Consider the following 21,059-nt stretch of genomic DNA (forward strand, 5'->3'; position numbering starts at 1 on the left):
TAGGGCTACGGACCGGAGGATCGTCAGTGGGTCCCAGGCTCGTACATCCTCGACCCTACACTTATCGAGGAGTACGAGCGTTCCTGCCCATCTACCTCTTCCGCACCGCCAAGGGGCGGTCGTTGAGGGGGGGGTACTGTTGGGAGCTGGAGAAAATCCCATCTTTCTCCAGCAGAGTCCGCCGTGGATCCTCTGAGGGAGCCTCCTGCACAGCTGCAGCTCATCTAGATCATCAGAGGATCCACTATATAAGCTGTCTTCAGACCTTGCCTCAACGCCGCAGTGTTGTTCCAGTTGGTCAGCGCTAAAGCCTAGATCTTTGAGTATCTCCATGACTTTGAATCCAGGTTGGATTCTAACCACTATCTCTGTGTTTCCAGGAAACCCGTGTCTCCTCCGTGAAAGCTCAGGAAGAGCTAACCTGCCGAGCCGACCCTCTGAGCCGACCCTCTGAGCCAAACCCTGAAGATTCTCTGAGAACCTCCAAGCAGCTCTGGACTAGAGCTGGGAAACCAAAGCTAAGGTCTGTTCAAGCTAGACGTGAGACGCTGAAGCAGCAAACGGACTCTGCTGATATACACCTCTCCAGAACCAACAGTTACTCTCCCAAAGAGAACCACAAGAACCCTCAAGGTACTATCAGAACTCTCTTGGAAATCAAATCCTGTCAGCAGTCCATAACTGCTCTGTCTCTCACGCAGACGCCGGTGAAACCGGAACCCTGGCCCGAACCAGTCAGCAGTACATTCTGTGTGTTGAGCTTAATAAACTTGTTAAACTTTCATCCTTGTGTCCGTCAGTGTTGTTCTGCATTATTGGGTCTCCATTTGAGAACCCATCATGACAATATGCAGAAGAAGGCATTATGTAAGTATCAGAACAAGTGTTCAGGAACTTTTCATGGTTTTATCATTATTATGAACAGCACTGAAAATGTTGAAATTATATTTTACCAAGCCCAAATACTTCCATTTCCTTGACTGATTTAGAACTCCTGCCATCTATAAACCTTGACGATATTACATAGCATATCTCAATCTTCTCTATCGCATTCAATTCATTTTCCAATATAGCTCAGGTAGAACTGCATCAGTTCAGCTCTGTCACGGCCCAGTTCCCCGTTCTGCTGGGATTATACTCAAAGGAAGCCATCCATAAATTCATCTCCATTATTTTGCTGCATCAGGTCTAAGGAATTACACACATTATTGGACTCTAACAACTGATGTATATCTTCAAAGAGACTATATGTTTTATGGGCAATGTCACAAATTAAATTTTGTCAAAATCACAAAACAATCCCATAAACCCCTTTTCCATCTCTGAAGTTTTTTTCTTTATTTTATCAGTGGAAGAATTTACCTTATAGAAAAAAGATGACAATGCAGGACTCCCACATGGGAGTTCTACAAAACTGATTGGCTCTTTCTATCAGAAAACATCTATTTTGTTGGAGGTGGGGGCTGGGGGTTCAGGCAAACGCAGCAAACCATCTCACCTTGGATTACAGTAGCACCACCAGGAATATTATACAATGGTCTGTGTGTCTCCGAGGAGTTCAGCTGCAGCACAGGATCCGTGATATAAGGGAACTTTGAGAGACGGTGTTAGTGTGAAGTGTGAGCCACCGCAGAGTGGGATTTAACCTTGACTTTAATAGGGCCTCTTGGGAATATGTGTGTGGTAGCTTACTGCTTTTGTTATTTTTATTTTTTTGACTTAAAAACTTAGAGCGAGGCATAGCGGCTCTACACTGCGACAGATAAAAAGGTATAATAGGTCAGCAGTATATTTAATAGATAATATGCACATTTAAATGGCTGATTAGATGTATTTTTCTTATCACATATAAAAAGAAGTACAGTACAATTTCAGTCATTACTATTCATACCTTATCTATAAATATGCTCTCTGCAGTACTGATAATGTTTTTTTTTTCAGATTTCTGTTAATTTCCAAATGTCTTGTCCCCACACCGGATACAGGCCCTTTTTAAAGATAACTTGTAATGCAACAAGAGAGCAATGTTTTGTCGTAATAAACCCAAATCAGTTTTCCTGCCAGGATATCTCCTACAATTTCAATGTCATATATTTTCTACAAAATCAGGATAAATTCAATTAAATCTACAGTGTGTTATTTTCAGTGACATCTCATGGCAACCTGCAGTAACCTGAACCGCTCCCCCACCACTTCTCTGCTTCCAACAACACGAAGGCCATTGTGGTTCAAAATGGCTTCCGCAACGTCTGCATCACCTATCTTATCAATTGATTACAAGGTTTGTTTACATTAGAGATACACCAATCAGGATTTTGGGAACCAATCAGGTTTGTAGGTGGTTTTTAAAAAATAAGTTTTAATTTATCCCTAGAAGGACTGTTCGCCGTCCTACCACTGTCATGAAGCAGGACACAAGGACCCAGTATTTAAGGCAAAACAGACAGTGGGATAACTCAAAGCCTTTATTGAAAAATACAGATCACTGTGGATCCACTGTATTAGCAGCTAGGGCAGGACACCGCCCATCACTGGAAACTCTGGTTAAAGAAAAACACAGATTAGTGACCAAGATAATCCGACGAAGGATGATTATCCATATGAGTCACTAACCTGGTTTAACAGTTCAGTCCATCTCCATAGAACGAGGTAGGATCCAGCCTGTGGGTTGCCAAGGATATGTGGCGGGCACTGCCCAGAGTGACCCAGATGCTGCAACCCCTGAGAACAAGCAGTAGTCTAAGGTCAGGGAAACAGATCAGATTAGGGACGCTCAGGGTTCCAGGAGTCTGGAGCCTGGTCAGGGATACCGATGAGAACAGGAACAGGCTGGTTCACGGTTTCAGGAGTCCACAGAAAGTTTAGGCAGAAGGTTCAGATGGGAACAGGCAGGCTAAATGGTTCAGAGGCAGAACAGATCAGGATATCAGGAACATAACGGAACATTAAAAAAACTCTCTCTCAAATGAGCCAAGACAGGAACAGAAACACTCTGTGGTTGAAAGGCAAATCAGAAACACATGCTAAAGACCCTCTCTCAACTGGTCCCCGAGAACCAGTGCTAGAACAAGAGCAACAGCATCAATAATCTGGCCACGAAGGCTGGGACTGAGCCATATAAATAAAAGCAGCAGCAGGTGCATTAGATGAGCAGTAATGAACAACCGGGCAGAGTTAGACAGGTGAATGGAGTGAGCAATTAGGCCAGCCATCAGTGCCAAGATAGTGACAGCCTCCAGTGCAGACACCGACAAACTGCCACCATCCATCTCTGATCTGCTGCTCTCTCTGCATATCAGGCTCCTCTGATCCCCAGCGGTCCTCTGTCCACCTTCAGCAGTTAGCCTATAGAGACTAGCCTTGGCCCGTTGCAACCTCCTCCTGCCCTGTATCCCTTGTCGGCTTCTCCGATGTACTGCTGTCTCCCTCATGACCAACCGCAGCCCCTCTCCCCTGGCTCTAGCACTGTCTGCCTGGCAGCCTAATCTAATCTACTGTACTCCTGCTTCAATCCTCCACAGCTAGCCTCTATGGTTGTCCTGGGCTAGCTGTAGCTACTCCCCTGCCTTCAGTTTGCCCAGCAAGCTTCTCAGATTTACCATTTTCCTGTTCAGTGACAAGCTGTCACCTCAATTGCTGTGGTTCCTTAGCTCCAGAGGGGGCCATGGCTGGTTACCTCGTATGGGTTATGCCTCTTTTATTTAAGTGATTTTCTACTACTCGTGTCTCATATCTAAAATACTATCTAACCTTACCTCTGTTTCCGAGTGATTTTTCCACCTGTTTTTGGCACTTTGACCGAAAAGTGGACCAAGTGCAGTGCAAAGATGCAAGGTAGAGCATCTGTGGCTGTTGATATAGCAACACCAAGTATCTGCAACATCAGGAAAAAGGAAGATGAGTAACTAGAGGAAAACCTGGAAGGTCAAGGCATCAGTGGTGCCTGTGTTCATTGGGGTTCTCTGGGCAGTGTCCCCCAAACTTGAGGAGTGGTTACAGCAGATCTCTGGAAATACATCAGACATCTCTTTCCAGAAAAGCACAGTTCTAGGAACAGCAAAGATAATGGGCAGAACCCTTAGGCTCCCAGGCCTCTGGTAGAAGACCCGAGCCTAGAGGAAAAAAAAAAAGGGGAGACCACCCACGGTGGGTGAGGAAGAGGTTTTTTTTTTTAAATATACACTAAATGTGTCCAATTCATACAAGTAGAGTACAATCATGCTTGGTTTCTTCAAATATTGCTACCATTAGTACTTAACGATACTATGTCATTCTGTCATATTAAATTCAAGGAAAATAAGTTGGGTTTTCATGAGTGAGGAAATATGGTAATATACAGAACTAGTTCAGTGTTTATTTGTTATTCTGCTGAGATTTTTAATACCTACATATGAGCAGATAATGGGTGGTCCACAGTGGAGTTTCTTTTTCTCAGCCTCATCACTGCATAAACAATAAACTGCAGCCAACGGAGATCCAGCAGCATGCCTGTGTTTTGCAATCCTTAAGAAGTGTCTTTTTTTTTTCAAAGAAATCTTTGATGATTAAACTACTAAGGGGAAAATTAAGCCAAAGAAAATCATTCTTTCTTGTTTATTTTGTTTAATATGCATATGCCCTGCAGTATTTTGATATTATTTAAGTGTTGGCACTTAGAATATGAATTTCTTTCTTCTTGCTTCGTTGCTTTTTCCTTTTAACTTCTTATAATCTTCTTCTTTTTCTGCCATCCCATGAGATCATTATATAACAGCCAGCCAAACATTTCATGAAACGTTTCCAAAATCTGCACCTTTAGAATAACCTAAACAGCCTGCTCGACTATACACAGCTGCACTTGAGTGTAAAAAGCAGGCTTATTCCTCCTGGAGAAATGAGTTCAGCCATGTCTTAAATAAAACCTGGTCTTTCTGGGTTAAAATTTCTTACATTTGCACAGATTCTCTTAGAGCAGCCACCCATTTTAAATCCTTTCTTCTTTCTTTGTCCCTCCACTCTTTCCTGGCTCTTTGGATACGTTCCCCTATGATTATAAATAGATTCTAATTAGCTCTTCAAGCCATGGGCTATAGAATTGTTCATCAAGTACGGGATTGCACTCAGAAGACTCCATACTTTAAAGCTTGTGTATAAGCCAGAAGAGGAGCAAACCCCATTAGCTTCAAATTGATTCTTTTTTTTTTTTTTTTTTAACAAAAATTGTCTTTCTTCCTTTTAGTTAGAGATGACTATACGGTCAACCAGGCCAAGTTAGGAAAAAGTCCTGAAAAATCAGAAGTTGACATGAAAACCAGGTTTAACATTTATTTTGCTGTCCTCATTATTGCAAAACCATCCCCAGCAGTTGTTATAAAGAAAACAAATAGCCACAAAAATGCATATTTTTTAATAATGTTCCCAAAATAAGCCTTCCCAGGATAATAAACTGATTAAATTTGAGTCATGTTTTTGTCCAGGAATATTTTAATATGATCGTGCCCACATCTTTACATTACAACTGAGGACAGTTGCTCTCCTGCTATAATGCTTTCTTAATGTCATTCTGAGACCAGGTGTTTTTCCCTTTTTTGTTTGTTTTAGATTAATTTTGCTGATAATACTTGAAACTGAGAGCAATTTGCATTTCCTCATCTAGCCCGTTTTGAGTTCTGTGTGTTGTTAGCTTTGGTATCTCATTTTCTCAGTTCAGTGCACATCAAAATTATCCTTTAAAATCTCAGTGTGGATTGGTCTGCTACGTAGATACCATAGGCTGTCAGAGGATTTGGGCTGCTCCACTAATTCAAAGCAAAAATATGCTGCTGTCTCGCAGATGACTCATCCCTCTGATGATCAGTCTTCTGATAATTACAAAAGATCTCATGTTCCTTTAAATTCTTTATTTTTACATTGCAACCGCCAGATTTGATGAATTTTGAGGAGACTTTATGAAACCATCACAAAGTATCTGATAGATAACTGTGAGGTAGAATCAATATATATGTTGAGTTTTTTTTTTTTTACCATGTTTTGGAATAAAGATCAGGAATGAATTCTAGTATAATTGTTTGCCTTAAAAAAGAACCCCAAGCTTTGAATATCTCACATAACGCTGTCCCATCATTCATCTAAACCAGCAAACTAACTGCTCAAAGACCTTTATTGGAATGAGATCCTTAACAGACATAAAATATGACTGAAAAGTAATTTTAAGCTAATTTTTCCTCAGCAATTCAAATATTCTGCAGAATTTTTACCTTATTGAAGGTATTTTGAAGTCTACACACACACACATATGAAAAAAAAAAAAAAAAAAAAAAAAAATATATATATATATATATATATATATATACTGTTTTCTCACCCCTCGTGGGGTGGTATGTGTCATCCTCAAGCTCGGGTCCTCTACCAGAGGCCTGGGAGTTTGAGGGTTCTGCGCAGTATCTTAGCTGTTCCTAGGACTGCGCTCTTCTGGACAGAGACCTCTGATGTTTTACCTGGAATCTGCTGTAGCCACTCTCCCAGTTTGGGGGTCACAGCCCCCAGTGCTCCAATTAGCACTGGCACCACTGCTGCTCTCACTTTCCACATCTTATCTAGCTTCTCTTTCAGCCCTTGGTATTTCTCAAGCTTGGGATTGCCACATCTATCACTACTGCCTTCTACTGCTTTTTGTCGATCAACACGATGTCTGGTTGGTTAGCCATCACCAGTTTGTCAGTCTGGATCTTCAAGTCCCATAGGATCTTAGCTCGGTCATTCTCAACTACCTTAGGAGGTGTCTTCCATTTTGACCTTGGGACTTCCAGCCCATACTCATGGCAGATGTTCCTGTACACTATGACAGCTACCTGGTTGTGGCGTTCCATGTATGCACTTCCTGCCTGCATTTTACACCCTTCTGTTATGTGCTGTATTTTTGTTTCAGAGGCGTCTTTGCACAGTCTGCACCGGGGGTCCTGCCTGGTGTGGTAGACCCCGGCCTCTATTGATCCTGTTCTGAGTGCCTGTTCTTGTGCTGCCATGATTAGTGCCTCTGTGCTGTCCTTCAGTCCAGCCTTTTCCAGCCACTGGTAGGATTTTTTGATATCAGCCACTTCTTCTATTTGTCTGTGGTACACGCAGTGCAGCGGCTTGTACCCTGCATGATGGTTCTCCTTCATCTTTCTTGTCCTCGCCAAGCCATTTGTCTTTGGGGGCCATCTTTTTGATATATACACTATATTGCCAAAAGTATTTGCTCACCTGCCTTGACTCACATATGAGCTTAAGTGACATCCCGTTCCTAATCCATAGGGTTCAATATGACGTCGGTCCACCCTTTGCAGCTAGAACAGCTTCAACTCTTCTGGGAAGGCTGTCCACAAGGTTTAGGAGTGTGTTTATGGGAATTTTTGACCATTCTTCCAGAAGCGCATTTGTGAGGTCGCACACTGATGTTGGACGAGAAGGCCTGGCTCTCAGTCTCCGCTCTAATTCATCCCAAAGGTGTTCTATCGGGTTGAGGTCAGGACTCTGTGCAGGCCAGTCAAGTTCATCCACACCAGACTCTGTCATCCATGTCTTTATGGACCTTGCTTTGTGCACTGGTGCACAGTCATGTTGGAAGAGGAAGGGGCCAGCTCCAAACTGTTCCCACAAAGTTGGGAGCATGGAATTGTCCAAAATGTCTTGGTATGCTGAAGCATTCAGAGTTCCTTTCACTGGAACTAAGGGGCCAAGCCCAGCTCCTGAAAAACAACCTCACACCATAATCCCCCCTCCACCAAACTTTACACTTGGCACAATGCAGTCAGACAAGTACCGTTCTCCTGGCAACCGCCAAACCCAGACCCGTCCATCAGATTGCCAGATGGAGAAGCGCGATTCGTCACTCCAGAGAACGCGTCTCCACTGCTCTAGAGTCCAGTGGCGGCGTGCTTTACACCACCGCATCCGACGCTTTGCATTGCACTTGGTGATGTATGGCTTGGATGCAGCTGCTCGACCATGGAAACCCATTCCATGAAGCTCTCTGCGCACTGTTCTTGAGCTAATCTGAAGGCCACATGAAGTTTGGAGGTCTGTAGTGATTGACTCTGCAGAAAGTTGGCGACCTCTTCGCACTATGCGCGTCAGCATCCGCTGACCCCGCTCCGTCAGTTTACGTGGCCTACCACTTCGTGGCTGAGTTGCTGTCGTTCCCAAACACTTCCATTTTCTTATAATACAGCTGACAGTTGACTGTGGAATATTTAGGAGCGAGGAAATTTCACGACTGGATTTGTTGCACAGGTGGCATCCTATCACAGTTCCACGCTGGAATTCACTGAGCTCCTGAGAGCGACCCATTCTTTCACAAATGTTTGTAAAAACAGTCTGCATGCCTAGGTGCTTGAATTTATACACCTGTGGCCATGGAAGTGATTGGAACACCTGATTCCAATAATTTGGATGGGTGAGCAAATACTTTTGGCAATATAGTGTATATATATATATATATATATATATATATATATATATATATATATATATATATATATATATATATATATATATGTATATATATATGTATATATGTATATATATGTATATATATATATATATATATATATATATATATATATATATATATATATATATATATATATATATATATATATATATATATATATATATATATATATATATATATATATATATATTGAATACAATGTATCTTTGCCCTTTTTTGATGCCACATGACATAAAATCTATCTAAAATACATGGAAGTTTGGGTTTGAAGAGTATATTAATATTTTAATGTGTATGAAAACCTTTCAGAAGGGTTTTTATCACATGCTGCTTGAAAAAGTAACAATTTGGCTTCTGGGCTTAAGTTTGAACAACACGTTATTCTAAAAACTGCACTGATAAGTAATTGTGACTATTTACTTAAAGTATAAATAGGGTCTGTGTGAGTACACATTTCCTTATGAATATTATGCATTTCTTATTCTACAAAGTTAAAGTTAAAACATTTCAAATCCGTATTTGCGTTAGAGATTAACTTAAAAAAAGGCTTTCCATAAGAATCCCAGTTATTAAAAACTCTGAACCACACAGCTTTTATGTTGCAAATCCTTCCCTTTGATTTGTTGAAGAAGAGAATCTCACTCTGACTGTTTCTGTTTCCAATACCAACTTTAAAAATAACTCTGCCTTTTTTAAACAAAACTCTTTAACTATGATTCTAATATGTGTAGTCACATTAAAAAAGCTGTTTCTTTGATGTAGAACATTTAAGCATACCCAATTTCCTAGAGCTCCTCTTTTCTATTTTGTGTTACCTGTGGTTTATGTGGTTTACTAAAACTAATTTAGATTTTTTATTTTTTGAATTGTCGATATGACTTATCACTTTAATATTTCAACTTTGCAACCTGTGCTATATTATGTAGGATACTGCAGCCCCTTCAGGGAGCTAGCATCTCTTCCAAATGTTCTTTTATTTCAGCAACTCATTAATTAAATGAAACATTAATAAACTAATACTGATGGTTTCAAACATGTATTTGGATTAATAGTGATGGTTTTTCTGTTTGCATCTAATGACAACACACAAATTGAGATCAGATAAGATGTTTCATCAGACCAATAAAAAAATGTTTTAATATTGAGATGTGGGCTTAATAACAAATGTACTCTTCTGCTTATAGGTTTTGTTTCTTTTTTCAAAAGGTAATTTAAATATGATGAACAGGCTTCATCTAAAAGCCTATTCTCATTTATGGAATATGGCTGTTTAGGTGGAATTTAACAATACCTGTTCCTCTGCTTACAAAGACCTCACCCAGCATCTGGTTTCATGTTTCTTGACTTCTTTATTGTATTATCATCTGTTCAGCTGGCAGCTGCTCTTTTATTCTGCTCCTGCCTTTTACCCTATCTTGAGTACCATTAGTGTTACATCTCTAAAACATTCCCATTAGAAAGAGACAGGAACATGAAAAACAATCTGTAGTTTATGATATCTAATGTTAGGAGTTTTTTATTTCTTTTTTTCGTGCTTGTTTTAAGGCCAGATATATTTGTCAAGATGCTACTCTTTCTGTTTTTAAATTTTTGTGCAGTTCCAGTCAAAAGGTTTCATGCACCTATAAAGGACATGAATGTTGTATTAAATCTTTGTTTATGATGATGACTTTTATCTACTCGTTGCCTATTTTACAACTAAGTATATATCTTTAGAAATACATTTGTTTATCTAATTACACAGTTTTGTAGTTACTAACAATGCCCAGGCATAATTCTGGATAAATATTTACTTTTTTTTTAATAGGAAATTGTAAGCTATTAAGAGCTACTTTTTACAACAAAAACCTTTTAAAATGTTTGAGTGAAAAATGTAAAACTTAACTTTTGCAGGGGAGAAAAATTAGACAGTGACTTAAAATGTATATGTTTTTATTTTGTAAAAAAATCATTCATCGATTTATTTTACCTTCCACCATTTCTGATAAAAATTTATAATAATTAAGTATGCAGTCTGAATTATGATCTTTGTTGATGGCTACACGCCTGTGATGACATTGTTTTCTACATCTTGGCATAATTCTGACTCTGACTGGAAATAAAAAACTAAAGTCAAACTTTTTGATACATTTTGTTGTTTTTAGAAAGTATTTAAATTGTATGGGAGTGGGCTACCGCGGTTAAGCTCTGTTGCCTTGCAATAAGAAGTTCCTAAGTAGTAAACCTAGCCTTAGGTCTTTTTGTAGTTGGTTTCTATGTTCTCCCTGGGCCTGCATTGGTTCTCTCCGGGTACTCTCGCTTCTGCTCACAAACCAAAAAACATGCCTTTTAATTTAAATTGTCTCTCCATAATTGGCCTTAAGTATTAATGAATGCATTAAAGGCTGTTTGTCCAATGTGTCTCCATATTCTACTGTAACGGACCTGTTCACGGTCAACACCACCTCTTGCAAAATGTCAAGGTTAACAACTCCTTTGCAGATCCTTCAATTCACTCCAAAGGGTAGCTCAAAAACTAAGAAAAAATTGGATGTTAATGCTGAAGAGTTTGAATATGATGATTATTATATCTGGCAGGTTTAAAATCACTTCTTGGTTACTAAATAAAGGAACACCAGCCAACGAATAAGTAGTATTTTTACGTCATATTCTCACAAAGCCTCTGCATTTCAGCACTTCACACCCACATGATGACCTGCAGGGCCAGAAAAGTGTTGGTCATTATCCTCACAAGGTGTTTACTTTAATCTCTCGCTCTCCATGTTCTTAAAAAGAAAAAATATGGCTCCTTACAGCTGATAGCCAAAAAGGCATCAATTAGGCTGAACAACAAGAAAGGAGCTGCTTGAGCTTTTGCCTGCCTGGATGTAATTAATGTGCTTTAGCACGCTGAAATGGTTGTCTATTTTTTGAGGAACTACTGCCTTCCTATAACCCTATATCAAACATAGACCTGATTAGTATAAGTCTTTAATTTAAACTAGCATTTGTTAATGAAAAATCTTGAAGTACTAAGCTATAGGATATTATTTTTAGTACTGGTCTTTGGTAGCTACTAATTACAACTGTGCATTAGAAGTCATTGAAAATGTTTCACAAAATGAAATCCCAAACTAAGGGACTTGGAGGGGGGGGGGGGGGGGGGGGGGGGTTATCATAAAGAGCAAAAACACCATTAATGGATGTTAGACATGGGCAAGAAAATAGTTGGCTTTATTTTTCATATTACATAATGAATAAAAATGAGATCTTGCTTCTGTTTCCAGTGGTAGAAGGTAGAGCCACACTGCCCCCTGTCTATACATCACCTAAACTGCACTCTTTCAATATATAATATTGTGTGTGGAGAGGGTCAAATACTGAGTCTGGATTTAAATGAAAGAATCTTTAGAACTATATTCTTATATAACTGAATCTGATGCTGCACTTAATATATATTCTTTATTGTATTAAAGTGGAATCCTATTTTTTTCAGCTGTATCTTCCTTCAAATTTAGTTGAAGATCTGTTTTTGTTTTTTTTGTTTTTTTTTTTTCGTTTTTATCCTTTAGCTTTAAGTTTCCATTATTTAAACAAGCTAAGTTTCGAACTTAAACACAGTTTACTGGGAGAACTCTCAGCTGTATAGGTAGAAAATGCTGTTGAATTGACTGCATGGATTTATGTAGATTTTTCCAGCCGGTTGTTAATGTATGTGTCCTTTCGCTCCTAGGAGAATGTTGGATTTATTGACAGCAAATATTGGCTGCCTATATAGCTCTTCTCTTAGTTTGTCCCTTCGTCTTATCTTGCTGCAATAACAAACATGATGATCAATTGGTCAATTCTTGGATGAGCATGTAGTGCTGTGAAAAAATATTGGTCTTCTTATGGATTTGGTCTGTTTTGCTTTATTGTCTGTCACTTAAAAATGTTTTTGATCATTCAAAGAATTATAAAACAGTCAGTAATAGCTTAGATAAGTACAAACATCTGTTTCTGAATGCTGATGCTATTATTTTAAACGTTTTTCTAATTTATGATGGATCTTTGTATTATTCTCACTCATCTGTGGTGCTGGCCTTGGAATTCTCCCTGGCTGCCATTGTGGTTCAATATCTTTTCTATTGTTAAATCATGAACACTTAACTTAATTGAAGCTCACAATACCAACAATTTTTAGATGTTGTGTAGATTTTCAATAAACTCCAAACAGAGCTGTCAGTGATTCCATAGAGTAACTATGGTAAACCGGATGTCCTTAAAAAATATCACAAGTGTCTCCTGTTCACTGTAGTTTGCAAAAATCCCAAACCTTAAGAAACATCTTGGAAACTTTTTTCCAGTTTGATAGATATTAGTAATGCAGTTTTGAATCTGTTCTTTCATTTATTTAGATCAGGAGATACTGTTTTGGTTTAGAAAACATTATACTCTTCAGCTTGGCAGACCACTTCAGTATTTTATTTTATTTTTTTTAGTTCAAACAGATTTCAAGAAACTGGATTTATTAACTAAAGATTTAAAGAGAAAAGCTTTTGTTTTTATTACATAGAGTTTTATATATATATATATATATATATATATATATATATATATACACATATACGTGGGGGGGTGTAAATAATAATGTATATAACAAAGTGAAAATAGAGAAATAAGCCATTAAGTAAATATTTAGTTATGGAATTAGTGTTTCTTAACAGAAATTATCATCACAATCATTTATTTTTGGTTTTTCTGTTGTATAAAGTACTATTCCAATCCCTTTATTGTAGGTAATTATTAAGAATATTTTAATTGTTGAAACACAGTTATATATTTTTTCTCTCCTTAAAGCAACAATTAAAGAAGTTAACTAATTGTGTGTAGTTTTTTTTTCCTTGACATTTTGCAGCTTCTATCTTTCTGGTCTGGATCTCTGCAGGATTAAGTCTCCTATATTACCAAAGTCTTTACTTTCTGTTTTTTAAGATAATAGATAAATTTTCAGATAAAATTTAAAACTGGAACTGGAAGAAGGCCACTGAACACTTTTGATCAAAACGGGTCAGAGAGGAGAGTTTCCAACCTGTCCTGCTATCTGTTCAGAAATGTTAATTGACTAAAATTGACTATATGTCTATTTTATTTTTCAAATAGAATAGAACTATCCTTTATTTTCCCTTAGTGGAGAAATTCAGCAGGCAAATGGAAATAAAGAGGTAAACACAACGGTAAAAATATATTTTTTAAATAGGTGCTACTGAGTAATCTGATTTTAAAAATGTCTAAACAGTATATATATTGTGTATGAAAAACACCTACTTACTAGGGTAAAAAAAAAATGCACAAATCCAGCAGGGATGTGAGATCTTTCTGAGTTTTGTTGGGTGCAGTGTTGGTTATAAAGCAGGGAGGAAGGATCTGTGATAATGCTGCTATGTTCATTAAGGGTGGGTCAGTGGATCCTCTTCCCTATGAGCTCATTTAAATGCTTCAACTAAGTTGTAGACAAGCTCCCTCACACGATCTACACCACAGAAGGGACCTGATTATGTGCCACCACGGTGTTAAAAAGAAAAAACTCTTTTCAGGAGTCCACTATCCAGAAGTCTATTCTGTGAATAGTCCTTGCTATCATGACCATCCTGCTATCATGCTATCCTGGTTGCATGTTAATTTAAAGCACTGAAAAAATTAAAGCATGTGATCCTCTGTTCCCTGCCTCCTCCAGTTTGGTCAGAGCTCATTGCATAATGTAGATGATGTCATCATCCACCCAAATGCAAACTGGGACGGGTCAAGGATCAAAGTAGGGAGCTGCTAAAGATAAGGGAGGTTGCAATAGAAGGGGGCTGGGCTGGGGCTAGTGTGTGGAAAAAAACCTGTCGATATCAGGTTTTTGACATAACTGGCTCAAAACTCATCTGCCAAATTGATTCTTTCCTAGACAGAGCTTCCTGTGGAGCTAGTTTACCGTTACGTTTTCTAAAATAGAATGTATTTATGAACAAGTGCTGTTTGTTTTTGTACATCTGCTTCTATCTCCTTGAACCCCCCGTCGGCCTCGGCTGATGGACCCACACACAGAGCCTGGTTGTGCTGGAGGTTTCTTGCCAACGAAGGGAGTTTTTTCCTCTCCACTGTTGCGGCATGCAGCTCCATGTGAGGGATTGCTGTAGAGTCAACAACAAAATAAAAGCAAATGCATCTACAATCACCTCTTGCTCATTCAGAAGTAGTGTGTGATGCAAAGTCAGTGACTGGGATGCAGCTGGTTTCCCCTAGAAACTTGCTACCAATCTTTTTGTATGATCTGATTGAATTGTGTCTGTAAGGTGGATCGAGATGTTTTGAATTGGTACCATTTAAATAAAATGTATCTCAATAAATGGAATTGAGTCAAACTGAACTGAACTTAAATTAATTGAAAAGCCTGAAATCACTAACAGCCCTGGAGCTTTTTTTGTGACCTGAAATTGTTTTCAGGCTCTTCCAAACCCCTCTGATGTTGTCCTACTGCAGCTGGTCTTCCACCTTCCTCTGGTAGATACTTTTCCATTCCTAGTTTTACTTTACTTGTTTCCATATCTAAACGATCTTCTTTTCTCCCTGATAACAGCATTTCAAGCATTTCAACATTTAATGGTTTATCCAGGACTTTTTAATGTAGAAACACATTGTACTTTCATGAGTGGCACATTGTTGTCAACACAGATGTTAATGTAGTCGCTGGTGCAGTTTTGGATTCTGTCAGTGCCTTGGTCCTCATGAGGAGCACCGGATGTTTTCCACATCAAAAAGAATCCCTCAGTCCTTCTCCTCACTGTACATCTCAAAAAGCGTCTCTGTGCGCAAGAGACACACGCAGGCTGGAGATCCACCAGGTTTTGGTTTGATACACCAATGTAGGATAAAGGTGTTTTTGAATTTGATTCTTCTGTGATTGCCTCGTTGTTTTATTAGTATTTTTTATGCAGGACCTGTTTCTCTCTTTTTTTGCTGCTGGCAGGTCCTGGTCAGTCGTGGCACTTAGCCTGACTGGGAAACTCTGACCAATATCCCTGGGATTATAAAAGCTGACTGAAGACTGCCACTGGATCTCTGTCTTCTCACAAGTACACCTGGAGACTTAGGGAGGCTTTCCAACCTTGGTTCCACTGGCACACCCAAAAAAAAAACCATAGAAGAAGCTTTAATAAATATATATTATTTTCTGTAGATTTTTGTCTCAATAGGTTTTTGCCACCACCAATAAGGCAGGTTGTGAAAATACATATTTTTTCTCTTATAGTGTCAAAAGAGGACCTAAAAAAATTTACAGAAACAAACCATTTACTGAGTGGTGTTTTTGATTAAGTCCTTCTCTCAGAAGCAATCAAAAACTGTTTGTGGGATTATTACTTCCACACTGGGTTGCTACTTAGAAAATGGATGCCTCGCAATAAACATTTTGTGGGAGCTCCTGTTATTTAAGGTTTTGTTGACAACTAGGTTTCACGATTGCTGTTAAATTGGCTTATGATGTTATTAGGCATTGGGGTGTGAGGAAGCGACTGACCACGTTTTGCACATTTTTTCCTGTCCATGATGAAAGTGGGACATTGCTGCTTATATTGACGTGTCATACAGTGCTTCCAATACCTGCTATCAGTCAGCCTTTTGAACATTTATTTATTTGTTGTTAGGGCCCTTTGCCCAGTTCTAAATCTGGTGCCATGTACCCATTAAATGCCCATGTCATGTGTAAAAGTGTTCGTTATCCAGCTGCATATCTAGTGAGAAAGACTACTGTGAGAGCAGCTGTGTTTGGTGATGCAATTAATTTTGGTTTTTGACATTCCAAAAAACTATTCAGGCAGGTCAAGGATCGACCTTTTCTTTGCATTCATTTGATTAAGTGTTGAAAAAACATCTTGTTAAGTACTGAAGATTATCTGCTTATCACCCAAAAAGTTAAGGTGTCATAACACCTCCATCAGACTTTGAAGTAATTTTCATCTTCTGGGCACAATTGGAGAAAGACTTGGAAGAGGGTTTACCTTGACTTTTGATGGCATCTCAAGTTGAGTCATGAGAGAGCACTGGTTTCAGTTCCAATCCTATAGTATGTTGGCATAAGGTGTCTAGTCCCCTGGCTCTGATGGCCTATCATTGGAGAGAGGAGTCTTTAACCAATATCAGTGATTTTCTTTATATTTTAGTCTCGGTGTGTTTTTGTCACAGCCAATCAACATGGGCTCTTTAAATGAATTAGTCCAGCAATTTATTGTCTCCGCTACAGCATGCAAATCTCTGGGTGAAGTTAGGGATGCTGACAAGGAGACATGACGAAAATCTAAAGATATCAGAAAGAAGGCATTAAGATCCTGTTGAATTCTGCTGCACAATTAGCAGTAAGAGGGACATACATCATTATAACAATGTGTAAACTCCAAGGGTAGATAACATGGCCTCATGCTGAAAGCTAACAGTTCAATGTCCTTTCAGTGGTGCTTTTATTTGACAGTGATTCCCAAAGTTGCAACATCTGTCATTCACAAACACAATCTAGATCTGCCTTGAGGCAATATTTTGTCATGAATTAGTACAACAAAGTAACCCGAATTGAACACTTAGCCGTGTAAAGAATTTGAAACAGAAAAAAGTATCAGTAATCATACCAGATTTAAACTACTGGCTCAAAAGTATGTAAATAATGCTAACAAGATTTTTATATGTATTGTAAAATATCTGGAAGTAAGTTTAAAGTATTGTAGAATGTACCCAGCACATAATATGGTATTAATTTTTCTGTGAAAGATACATGTTTTAGTTAGATTTTTATAAAAACATGAAAAGCGAGTTGTGCATTTGTTAGAACACCATTCATCCTGTTAGTTCATACTTTGTAAAAACACTATTTACTGTAAGGTCATCTGCATGTCTTCTAGCAAGAGACAAAAATAATGTCTGTCTGCACTAAATAAATAAGGCTCCATCAGATTGGATGTAGGGTGTTTGTTTTTTCAGTTACTGTTCCAGATTTTTTATTGGATTTAGGTCTGGACTACAATTTGGTTGTGGACTTGTTAGAAGGTGAACCTTTTTATAACTGTTTCAATCTTTTGTCACCTGTAAAATGTTGCAGAAATTTTCTCTTCCAAGATTTCTCCATATTACTCCCATCTATCTTTAACTCCCATCTCATTTGAACTCTGACCACCTCTCTGAACATCATGAAGAAAAGCCTCTCTAAATCATCAACATACTGCCATAGTGCTTCAATTGTCTGCATAAATGTATTCTTGACCTTTCTGTTGATTTCAGAATGTTGTTTATTCACAAATGTTCTTTAAAAATTAACCCTTCATGCAATAGCTGGATTGATTCTTAGATTAAAATTGCACACAGCTTGACTGTTGTCTAGTTTGGGGGCTTAAGGTAACAGGTACCAGTGGATTTTAATTTGGGGTGTCAGAGTAAATATGGCACTAAATTAATAGACACCACTAGTTTTAGGTTAGTAAGTGAATTGGATATTTTTGAATTGGATATTCTATTACCTTTGTGTCCCAGTCCTCAAGGGCTATAAGACACTAATATAAACATAAGGACCAGATAGAGTGGGCACAATATACTCATAAATTATTTTTAAATAAACATGTCTGACGCCTCTTCCAGGCTTTACAAACAAAACGTAGCCAGTTTAAACACACTGAAATTGAATAAAACTTTTAGCTTATCGGCATCACTGAACCAGAACATTTCAGGCTGTTTAACAATTAATTAACCAGAAAACACATTTGTCAGATCATCTCATACATTTATGTTAAACTAAAATAAAAATGTATCATTGTCTTTCCACTTTTAAACGATTTTCTACGTTATGTTCATAAATTACCAATAAAATCCACTGAAATGTATGGTTGAATAATTTCCCCAGGCACGTTAACATGTTACTCGCCTGCCACTAGGGAGAGCTCTTAGTTTGGTGAAAGGTTCCAAAGCTCACAGCTAAAACAAATTATGCACATTTGTTTTTATAATGTTATATTCCTCTGTAACTCTAGAACTAGCTATTATGGGGCTGAGAGGAACCCATTAGAATTGTAAAATGAAGGTAAATAAACAACACCCATCGCTCTATCGCATATTATGTGTGCAGCTGAAAGCCAACCCCTGGGGACTTTTACGAAAGTTAACCCCTGCATGTACAGAGTGTGCAGCCTATATATGTCTGCTCGCTTGCAGGGGTGTACTACCTTTACTTGCAATGTAACGCCCGCTGTGTGTGTGTGTCTGTATGTGTGTGTGAGCGTGTGAATGGGGGTTGGGAGTGTAGAGGGGACGGAGAAGAAGAAAAGGCACAGGGGAGCCACCTAAACCACAATTGTTTATGATTTGAACGAGCATGTCTGTCGCGCAAAAGTCATTCCCTGTATGGTTTATTGCAGTTACCAAGGCCAACAGTTGGATTCACTCCTGCCAGCTGTAGCTGGAATATTTTTTTCACGAAATTAGGGATGAACTATTACCAATCCGGTTCCAGTAAGAGTCGACTCCACAATCCGTGGTTTTGTATTCTCCCATGCCATTATTTTATTTACTAAATGCCGATATCCCTCCGCAGGGTCAGAGAGTATTTTGAAGAAATTGTGAAACGATTTACTTCATATCATTTGCTGCCTCGTCTTATCGATAGGTGAACATATTTGCTAAACATTTAAAGTGGATGTTTTTTTCGGCTGTTTAGAAAGATCTGAACATAACCGTCTGCTCGGAAGAGATGGGACTATTTTGTTGGGAGCCTAGGCGGCTGTGCTTCGGTGCCACTTATCATTAGATATGGCCACCGTTATAGAGTACAGCGAAGCGTCATCTTCAACTTGCTTTTATCACCTTCCTCGCTGATATTTCTACTCGGTCCGTATGGCAGACGGAGGGTCATTTTTTGGGAAGCCAATGTTTGTTTTTGCACATTTTTGGAGCCGGTTGTTACTGCGTGGCAGGCTGGTTACGAGAGTCCCTAACTGGCCGCTCGGTCCCGCAGCTTGTCGCAGCTGAAGAAAATAGAAGCAGTTGCCAAGCCAGCGGTCCGTGCCCAACATTTGCTTCAGCCGCAGCCATACTTTTCCCCTGGATTCGCATTTGAAGTTTAGGGAAAGCTGGCTCATAGGGGAGCCTAAAATTCAGTATTTGTGGGCGTTTTCTATGTTGGTGGTGAAATTGCTACTGGCCGTAGACTTGGGTGGCTAACAGCAACTAGCTGTATTATAAACCCGAACTCGACAGCTGTCATTGGAGAAAGGAAAGTGATCCCCCCCCTCCCCGTCGCAAATGAGAAAGCAAGCGAATTGCTTTTCCTTTGGATTTACATCAGCCGCTTTTCCATCAAATGGGCAAAGTTGGGAATACCATTGCAACGCTGGGATACAATGATATGTGCTGTGCGTTTTTGAGAACTGCAGTCTTGTTTCATTGGAGAGAGGCTAGCTAGCTCCATTAGCTTGCTAGCTTGCTGGCAGATAAAAGTACGACGTTTAATCCCCCCAGTATATTGGGACATGAAGAGGATAATTCTCTGTCCATAGGGCTGGAAGGTAAGATGGAGTCAGAACTTTCTATGCTGTCATTCGTGGCTTGGAATGAACCTTTTTAGCTATGAGTCTGAGCCAACATCATCCTCCAGTCTGATGGTGGTGGTGGGGGGGGATTTGTCGCCGCCTCGGCTTTTCATGACTCAGACTATTGAACGGAACATTAAATGGAAAGGTTCGTTGTTGCTATATAAGCCGAAAATTTAGGTTTCTGCTCCTTTTGAATATGAACAACCAGATACAGCGATCCCCATCGTTCAAGGAGAAGCAGAACTAGATATAAGCGTCGATCTGTAATGTAGCATTTTCACTTTTAGTGGGGCATTGTAGTTCTTTGGAACAGTTCCGTTTCATTGAATAGACCGAGCCTTTGTGTGCTGGACAAAAATCCCTGATCATCGCCTTCTTCTCATTTGGAGGCTGATCAAATGGGTTTTATCAAAAAAAGTAACATGCTGCACCTCCAGTCACTTTTAAACATTAGATAATCTTTTATTTTCCCAAGTGTTTTGATGTGTATTATAGTTAGGATGAGTTGGTGAACTACCTGCATCCACTGGTAACCTGTTTGCTCTGTGAGCCTCTTTTCAGAGTTGTCATCTAAGGATATAATGTGATGCATGAAGCTGGCTGTGACATCTACATTTTATTTGAATGTGATCGATGTCATTGTCGCTTTTAGTCGATATGACCGAGGAAAAGCGACAGAGTTCCAACACAACAGGCTAGCTCTAGCTGGAGTTAGCTCCTATGCAGCTGCTTTGTACCCGAGATGTTGGTAACAAAAGCTAACGTTAGCATGCTTTAATTGGCACCACTTCTGCTCACAACTGCTTAGAGCATCTAGGCACTGAATCCTCCACCCAGTCCTTCTCAATATATTCACCCTGAGTGGTGTTTTGTTTAGGATTTTGCTCCAAAATGTCTGCATTTCAACCATATAGCTGAACTGTCTGGTTACAGTAAACCACCTGTTTCTCTACTGAAGATTTACATATCAATATATTTTTTATTAGGTATTGATATAATATCATAGCCATTAACTG

General features: G+C 39.0%; 1 protein-coding gene and 1 long non-coding RNA gene across 15 annotated transcripts in view; one reads left to right on the forward strand and one right to left on the reverse strand.

Moving 5' to 3' along the window:
• LOC119795678 overlaps window positions 1-21,059 on the reverse strand; it is a 34,142-nt gene that overhangs the window by 5,183 nt on the left and 7,900 nt on the right. The window contains exons 2-3 of one of the 2 annotated variants that reach the window (XR_005282357.1): window positions 2,614-2,721; window positions 2,453-2,540 (exon numbers count right to left, since the gene is read on the reverse strand). This is a non-coding gene — a long non-coding RNA (uncharacterized LOC119795678). Of the gene's footprint in view, window positions 1-2,452; window positions 2,541-2,613; window positions 2,722-21,059 lie in introns of those variants that run through there. The other variant, XR_005282358.1, reaches the window with a different exon arrangement.
• The window catches only part of kmt2cb (lysine (K)-specific methyltransferase 2Cb), a 93,173-nt gene continuing 91,327 nt past the window's right edge, over window positions 19,214-21,059 (forward strand). For 7 of the 13 annotated variants that reach the window (XM_038303779.1, XM_038303782.1, XM_038303786.1 and 4 more), the window contains exon 1: window positions 19,215-20,016. The gene's annotated coding sequence lies outside the window, so the exon portion shown is untranslated. Of the gene's footprint in view, window positions 20,017-21,059 lie in introns of all 13 variants that reach the window. The other 6 variants (XM_038303776.1, XM_038303788.1, XM_038303781.1 and 3 more) reach the window with 2 other exon arrangements.

Source organism: Cyprinodon tularosa, unplaced genomic scaffold, assembly GCF_016077235.1.
Source record: "Cyprinodon tularosa strain WSP-4 unplaced genomic scaffold, ASM1607723v1 ctg52, whole genome shotgun sequence".
NCBI classification, from domain to species: domain Eukaryota; kingdom Metazoa; phylum Chordata; class Actinopteri; order Cyprinodontiformes; family Cyprinodontidae; genus Cyprinodon; species Cyprinodon tularosa.